Source organism: Lycium barbarum, chromosome 10 (genome assembly GCF_019175385.1).
Source record: "Lycium barbarum isolate Lr01 chromosome 10, ASM1917538v2, whole genome shotgun sequence".
NCBI lineage: Eukaryota > Viridiplantae > Streptophyta > Magnoliopsida > Solanales > Solanaceae > Lycium > Lycium barbarum.
The window spans coordinates 94,805,479-94,814,589 of NC_083346.1; the positions used below are offsets into that span (position 1 = coordinate 94,805,479).

Below are 9,111 nucleotides of genomic sequence, written 5' to 3' on the forward strand. Positions count from 1 at the left end.
GATTGTGCGACTCTATGGTATTCCGATATCCATTATCACAGATAGAGGAGCGCAATTTACAGCCAAGTTCTGGAAATCTTTCCAAGAAGGTCTAGGTACTCAAGTAAAGCTTAGCACGACATTTCATCCGCAGACTGATGGGCAAGCTGAACGTACCATTCAGACCTTGGAGGATATGCTAAGAGCATGTGTTCTAGATTTTGGTGGTAGTTGAGATGACCACTTACCTCTAATCGAGTTTGCATACAACAATAACTACCATTACAGTATCCAAATGGCTCCGTATGAAGCTCTATATGGAAGGAAATGCAGATCCCCAATTGGATGGTTTGAAATAGGAGAAGTACAGCTAATAGGCCCCGAGTTAATTCAACAAGCAGTAGAAAAAGTCAAGGTGATCCGAGATCGATTATTGACAGCCCAAAGTCGCCAAAAATCTTATGCGGACAACCGCCAGCGAGACTTAGAATTTCAAGTTGATGATTGGGTATTCTTAAAGGTGTCACCAATGAAAGGAGTGATGAGATTTGGTAAGAAAGGAAAGTTAAGTCCTCGATACATTGGACCCTATAAGATTATCCGCAAGGTGGGTCAAATAGCTTATGAATTGGACTTGCCTCTAGAACTTGAATTAATCCATCCAGTTTTCCATGTCTCAATGCTCCGCAAGTGTATTGGAGATCCTACGAGGATTGTTCCAGTAGATGATGTTCAAGTGACAGAAAAGCTAGTCTATGAAGAAGTGTTCATTGCCATATTAGACAGGAAGGTACGAAGACTTCGAAATAAGGAAGTAGCCCCAGTTAAAGTCTTATGGCGAAATAACAACCGAGAAGAAATGACTTGGGAAGCAGAAGAGAGTATGAAATCCATATACCCGCACTTATTTCAGCCCCCAGAAGAGATCCACGATAAGACATCGGGATTATGAGGTATGTATGCTTTCTTTTTATGCATATGGGTCGTGTGTGGCTAACTTATATTGTTGTTGTGTTGTGGCCCTGTGAGGCAATGTTATTGTGGGCTGTTGTGACAGGATGGTACTGCCATATTACAGGGGAAACTCTGGCGAAATTTTCGTAGAATTCTCGAGTGCTTAACATTCGAGGACGAATGTTCCAAAAGGAGGGAAGAGTGTTACACCCCGAAAAATTTCCCGTTGATGCACAGTGAATAGACTAACGAAAGGCACGAAGTATACGGTATTGCAATAAGTGAGAAATGACATTTGATGACCCTAATTGAGATTTTCAAAGACATTCGGAGTAAGAGGAGAAAGTTTGCCAAGAGAGGGCAAGGCATACGATGTGTATCGGAAAGGATTTATGAGTAATAAGTTAATGATGATTTAATAGTGTCTTAGAGAAGAATTATAACGTCCCTTAGATCGATAATGAGATGTTAAACAAGTATCAAGAAGGTTCTATAAGGATTGGAGATCAAACGAAGTGACGAGAACAAGATCAGAGAAAAGATGGGTTACACGGCCGAATATACGGTCCGTACGTAGAATCGTCACAGTGAAGGTCCCTCACTGATGGGATTATACGGTCACTTATATGGACCGTATAAAACTATATGGACCGTATAATGTGCCGTATAATGGTCACAGAAGCGAGATGTTGAAACGACGATTTCACGGTCACTTATACGGACCGTATAAGTTTATACGGACCGTATAAGTGTCTGTATATTTTCTCGACGGATCAGATTTTTAAGTTATTAAAAAGGGGACCAAGTTCATTATTTCATTTCATTTTTCACCCAACACTTCAAGAACTCTCTAGAACCCTCTCCACTCTTCATCCATAAGAACTCAAGAGAAATTTATGATCAACTTCATCAAACTAAGAAAACCAAGTGTAAGAAACTCATTAGAATCATCCAAGTCAAGAAATTTCATTAGAGGTGAACAAGGGTTTTGGCTCAAGTGAAGTATTTCCACCCAAGGCTTATCCCTACATTATCTAAGGTAAGTTTTACGGTCTTTCCATGTTATTTAAGGTATTGAGAGGTTGGAAGACTTGGATTGTAGAAGGAGATAGAAAATGGGTCATGAATGTGGGAATAGTGTCATTTTTGAGTAGTAGCTTGGATTGAGTCATGATTCTTGATATGTTATGATTATGATCATGTTATAAATGATATTAAGTACATGGGATAAACAATTAAGTACATGGGATAAACAGTGTATATGAGTGAACGTAATAGTGTACTATGACCATGATTATGGAGGAATTGAAGTGAAATTGTGAAATGTGAATAATGTAGATGAGTGACGATTTTTGCTTATAATATTGTGAATGTTGTTATGGAGGGTTGAGGGTTGAGAGTTGATATGTAATATGAGAAAAGTTGTATAAACAAAGGAAATACTGCCCAATTTTCTCTAGCCTTAGTAAGCATGTTCTTATAATCGATTAGCTAATGTTAATACGAACTTTCTTGAAGGTAGAAACGCGAGCATCGAAGGAGAACGATCAAACGATAGAATAGCTAAACGAAAGAGGTATGTAAGGCTAATCCTTTCCTTCTAAGGCATGACTCCTATGGCATGAATCTTCCTATTTTTCCATGATCTTCCTAAATAACGGAAATTACGAGTCCATGACTATAAAGAGCTACAGACGCACATGATAAAGAAAAGAGATACGATACAAGCATGATAATGATGATGATGAGTTTAAGTATAAAGAATCCTCGAGTAATATACGATGTCCATGAGGTTTATGATCCTAAGCACGGTTCCATTGATGCTTTTCCTTGTGTACACTCACCTTAAAATATTAGTCCCCTCAAGGTGAGACATAATGATTATGATCACTCCATAATGTAATCGGGGGTTCACGACCTTATGTCACCTCGACATCACCATAGTTACCTTCAAGTTCTAATGTATGATTTGATGATAAATGTATAATGATGCTAAGTTATGATAAGGTCATGATATGCCTATGAGATGTACAGTAATGTTAAGTTTATGATGTGCTCACGATGCTACAATTCCACCGTGCCTAAATGGCCGGACATGTCACCGCAAAGGCGGGTTGCTTGCGATTCCACCGTGCCCAAATGGCCGGACATGTCACCGCTAAAGCGAGCTGCTTATGATTCCACCGCGCCTAGAAGGCCGGACACGATCACCACTAGTGGGCGGCGTATGAGGTTTACCTGGACGCGGGTTAACGATGAGGATATATATATATTACTATATGTAATAAGGGACAATCCAATGATTTTGTCGTCCCTGATTACATCTCAACCATTTGGTTGGGTAATTTGCTAACTAAAAGGATTTGCATTTTGCTAGAATTGGAATTTTGCTATGCATTGGTTGTTGTACATTATTTTGTGAAAGTTGGACTATTTATGGAATTACTGATTGATACACTAATCAAAATGCCTTTTTTGGTTGCAATGGGACACGAAAAAGTATCTTCTTATCAAGTCTCTTTCCAGCCTCGATTTACTAAATTATTACAAACATTTCTGTAAATTTAGACGTCTCTCATGACATTTTAAACTCCCAAAAAGGCATAAAAGGTGATGATGCCAGCAAATGTTGTACGCCATCTTTTTTTCTTCTTACAGTATGCACAAAGTTGAATAATTCATGAAAAATTGTATATTTGGAGTAAGTAACTTTGAGAAAATGTTCTTCAAGATCATTTTTGTCAAATCTTATCAAACTTACCTTGATGCTATTTTATGTTCCTAAGAACATTCTGATTTATTTTAGAAATAAAAATTGAGTTCTTAATCCCAAAAAGAATCTTTTTAAGCTGAATGACATTAAACAATGAATGAATTTGATGTTGGTATACTCATCTTTGATATTGGATTCTGTTTAGGACAACATTACTACTCTATATATGGGACATAATACCCATTTTTGTAGTTCTCACATGAATTTTCTTGATGTTACTTACCATTCATCATTTGCTATTTAAACTTTTATTCGCCAGATAAATGTAAAGTATATTTTGTTTTATTTTCTCCTGTAATTTTGTGTCGTACATGCTTGCAAACATTAGTAACTAACAAAGTTTTCACTTAAGATGGGATTAAATTTTAATTTAAAAGAATAAACACAAATAACTTATATCATTGTTAAAATATTTTAAAATGTATCAAAAATGTAAATTATAGTCCTCCCGTCTCAATCTAAAACTGAATTCCAAAGTAAGGTTATCTAATTTTATGTTCGCATAATTTCAACATAAAATTTACGTAATAAATGAATATATTAAAAGAGGAACTATAAAACATTGTTTTCATATATGTTCTGAAAATATTAGAAAAAAAAATAGTTTAAGAAAATGCAATTTGATCTCCGGACAATCATAATATTAAACAATTGCAAAAAAGTATATTTTCACTTTTTTTTTTTAAATATAAAAATACGGGATAGTCAATATTTTATATAATTTAAGATAAAAATAGCTAAGTTTAGCATGACAAAATTATTGCAATCTACATTCCATAAAAAAGTTCATTAAATTTAAAAAAAAATTGAAAAAACGTTACGTATTTTTTAACATGCATCTTGGCTTTTCAGTATTTTTTGTATGATTTAATTTGAAAGAACATCTACAAAAGTATCTTGTAATAACAAGGCTTTTAATTATTTATACTTACTTATAAGTTAACTTTATTGATTTCATCGTACAACAATATTATAGCATTATCTATTTTTGACACTAATTGAGTATTCGAAGTTCATTTTGAAAAAATGATTGAGCTAATATTTGCTCAATTTAGAGAAAATTTTACATATTAAATTCTCAATTTCGATCATTGGAGAATATAATCTCAATAAGTTTTAGTAAAATAGAAATTAGAAAAGCTTTCACTTATTTGATTTTTGTTTTGAAAAGTCTAATATATAAACTAAGAAAATTATTTTCCTTTAACTTTCAGATACCTTTTTGTACTTTAATATTTTGGAATCTTTTAGAAAGCGGCAAACTAATATTACTAAAATAAAGAAGTAAGAGCCAAAAAAAAGTTTAAAATAAATCTAAAATTTAATTTTTAACGTCGATTTGGCTCGGGCTTAGCACGAGCCAAATGACACTAGTATATATATATATATATATATATGATATGATGATACATGTACTACAAATATATATGATATATGTATGAAATGCATCCACTCTTAAATGTTAAGCAGGTTATATTTCCATCTTATGTCTTATGATTCTCTGTTATGTTCATTTCATCGATGCCTTACATACTCAATACAATGTTCGTACTGACGTCCGTTTTCCTTGGACGCTGTGTTCATGCCCACAGGTAGGCAGGGAGGTGATCCAGACTCGTAAGAGCTACTAGCAGACTTTGAGAGCACCCATTTATTCCGGAGGTGCCATTGATTTATCCTTTTGTGTGTGTGTGTCTATATATATATATATATATATGTTTTAGGCATGACGGAGTCCTGTCCCGTCCATATGTCTAGTACTCTAGTAGAGGCTCGTAGATACGTATGTGTGGGTAGCATGGTCTCACGATGTCTCTATTGTATGTACATTATTTTGATAGCCGAAGGGCTTATGTATATAAAGGTAATTATGTTTCCAAGTGAAAAATGGTTTTCCTATGATTTGAGTATAAGATTAATGAATGAACGCTTGATGAGTACAATGGGTAATGGTATGAGCGGTGCTCGGTGGTTAGCCCCGGATACCCGTCATGGCCCCTAGTTGGGTCGTGACATTGTAAAATGGCTAAAGATGAAAATAATGTTCTCCAAGTCTTTCTTCTTGCAGCTCCACAACTTTTCTAGTTGGAAATGACGAAAATAGCCCCAGATTTGTAGATCTATCAAATACTTTGCATTTTAGTCACTCTTCTCATTTTCTTCATTTTAGCTCCTTTTTGCCTCGTTTTCGTTTGGTTTCTTTCCGATCACTTCTAAATCATGTAAAACCTATAAAATAGAAGTAAACGATATTAAATGCACTATTTTCTCAATCAAACAAGTCAAAAGTATAAAATTAAAGAAGAAATAAGTTGGAAAATACCAACTTATCAACATTGCAAAAAAAAAAAAAAAAAACTAACTTAATTCTCATATTCAAACAGATAAGCACAATCATAAAATGTAACTTTATGTTTCCTACTAAGTCCCCTACCAAAGGAAGATATGGGTTAAGTCCACAGGGAGAAATAAACGGGTCAAGGAGGTAAAATTTGGCAAATTGACTATAAATGAAAACATCACTTTGGATGTACATAAACATGTAAAGTTTACTCTATCCTTACCATTTCAGCATACTAATACAATAATAATTTACTATCATATTCTTGCCATTTCAACAAAATATTGACATGCATGTAAAAATGAGGCCTAAAGAATTATACGCATTGATAGAAGTAAGCAACAAAAGGACCCAAAAAAAGGGACTGCTAAAAAATAAACATCAAACGCCCAGAGTAAAAAAAAGCAGCAAAGTCATGAAAGCAACAACCAGAACTAAGAAATTGTAACTCCAATCCAATAAGTAAGGGCGAAAGAGAGAAAAACTAAGTGAACAAACCATAGAACATTAGAAGAGAAGGAGATTTCCAATTGAAACGAAGGAGGAGAAAAAAAATATATAATTAGATGTCTTACCAGTCACCATCGAAATAGCCGCTGAAAGTTGTTACTACTAATTTATTGAGGAATTGAGAAGTTCATTTCTTACCTTTCAAATATGAGAGACTCAAAGATCACCGCCGTGTAGTTTCTTCTCAATGAATTCAAAAAGAAAAATTCAATCCGCAGTTTGATACCTTCTTTTATTTGGTCTATCTCTAATTAAATTCTCAAATTTCAATTTCAAAACCCAAGATTAAAATCTCGAATTACATAAATGAAAATAGTAAGTAAGGGAAATTACCAACATGCAACACTTGAAGATTAAATATCGAATTACATAAATGAAAATAGAAAGTAAGAGAAATTACCAGCATGCAACACTTGAAGAATCAAAAGTAACCATAAATGACTAAATACTAAATAGAGATGCAAACATAGAACTCAAAAGGAAGAAGAAGCACAGAAAATACAGGGAAAGTGAGAGAGAAGCAATTTTGGAATAGGCTATTAGGAAGAAGAAGAAAAGAGTCTAGAAGAGACTCAAATTTGTAAAATCTATTGGAGCACACTTGTCTCTTTTAAAAGGCATGTTAGACTCCCCAATTTTCCCTTGAAAATTCATGAAATTCCAAAATTGCCCTTGTTCATACCCCAATTTGCCCTTGTTCGTAACCCCAACTCCCATTTCTATAATATAATAATAGTAAAGTAAAAATCTGGACCTTTTCTCACCATCTCTGAGAAAGAAAATGGAAAAGGAGCTCCACATTTTTATTGGATTACACCTGAACATCCTTCTTCTCCTGCTTTTAGGTGAATAATCAATTAAATATTGAGAATAATTTGACCTACAATTGCAAATTTTTCTGGCAAACTAAGACAAAAAATTTCTAAATTTTTACGTGAAAAAACAAAAAAAGCCCTTACTAATAATGAAATAGTAAGGGTATTTAAGTGAACAAAAATGGGTAGGGTCCTAACCTACTACCTTCATAGGTTAGCAAAACACACTCTCTCTCTCTATATATATCACATAAATAACAATGGAGTTGAAAATAATTATTTCTTAAAACAATATTTATATAATTTATTAAACAAAATAATAAATCATAAAGGACAAGTTAGTTTATATATCTTTATATTAATAATAATTAAGTTAATTTTTTTTTACAAATAATAATAAGAGAATTAAGCAAAGCCACAAAGAAGGTAAGTCAAACAAAATCAAACTTGAGGATTGGTTTATGTAATTGTTCCTTTAGTTTTTTACTATAATGACTTTGTTGATATATTACTCTAACTTGAGTGACTTTATAGATATAAAACAAACATGAGTGGCTTTGGTAGTGAATTTGTTATAGTTGAATGATCTTTTAAGATATTCAATCCTTAATTTTAAGATTATACCGATAACCATACCAGAGATTAAAATGTACTAATAGATAAATACAAACACATAATCTTGAATTAATTATTACTCAACCCATTTTAACCCGCTAAAATTCATTCATGTAAAAAGTTGGACTGAATTTGAGCTAATATCATTCTGTTATCTTTAGTTGCAGTAGCAATTGATTGGTCTGTTTATACCTAATTTTTGACTTCCCGTAATTTATTTTAATTACTCAGAGTCCTTGGATGATAAACAAAGTAAATCATGCATTTTTAGAGGTTAGGATGATTTTTGTAAAATTGTTTAGGTCGATATTTTACTCTTTAAATTAATAAAATAATTTCTATGATAGTAGAAATCATTTAGGAATTAATTAGTACATTTTATAACAATTAGATTTAACCAAAGAGAATTTTTTTAAATAATTATTTATTTGATTGCTTAAATTTTCAAAAATCAAAATAGCATATATTTTATTCCCTTTAATCCAAAGAATTTGATTAATTAAAAAGATTGACCATTTTGTCCCTCAATCCTTAATAATTATTTCTAGTGTTTAATTATGATAGTTAGTTGATTAGTTAATTATGAACGTTATTTCAAATTGACTTTTAATTGTTTAACTGTTCCTATTATAGCCACAATTGAATTAACCAATTCATGGTTTAAGACAATTGGGGTCATGTTTGCAAAATTATCCTCTTAATTTAAATAACCAAGTTCATTGACTCAAATTAATTGAGGTCATTAGTGTAATTTAACTTTAATTAGCTAGTTAAGCCAAATAGGGCCATAATTGAAATAATCAATTAAGGCTATATTTGCAAAGTTGAGCCCATTTACATAATTAGCCGATTTTAAATCAATTAATCAGAATTATGTCTTAATTAGGTTATAATTGGAATAGTATGGTTAATAATCAACCATTTTAAATTTTGCCCGCTTATTCAATTTACCCACCTTACCTTTATACCCGTATATATATATACACGTTATATACATACGTGAAAGGGCCATCCTCATTTCTTTGTAACTTGGATCGAGTCCAGTCCAAAAATGGACTAAGACCCGGCCTAAGTCCGTGCAAGCTTAAGGGGTAATACCCCCCCCCCCCTTAACATTTCATTTC

At 32.8% G+C, this 9,111-nt stretch overlaps 1 long non-coding RNA gene across 1 annotated transcript; it reads right to left on the reverse strand.

Moving 5' to 3' along the window:
* Positions 1-5,597: 5,597 nt before the first annotated feature.
* LOC132615180 (uncharacterized) lies at positions 5,598-7,111 on the reverse strand. The gene is made up of 2 exons (XR_009572603.1): positions 6,958-7,111; positions 5,598-5,935 (listed from the first exon to the last, which is right to left on the reverse strand). It is a non-coding gene; the product is annotated as an uncharacterized LOC132615180 (long non-coding RNA).
* Positions 7,112-9,111: the final 2,000 nt, after the last annotated feature.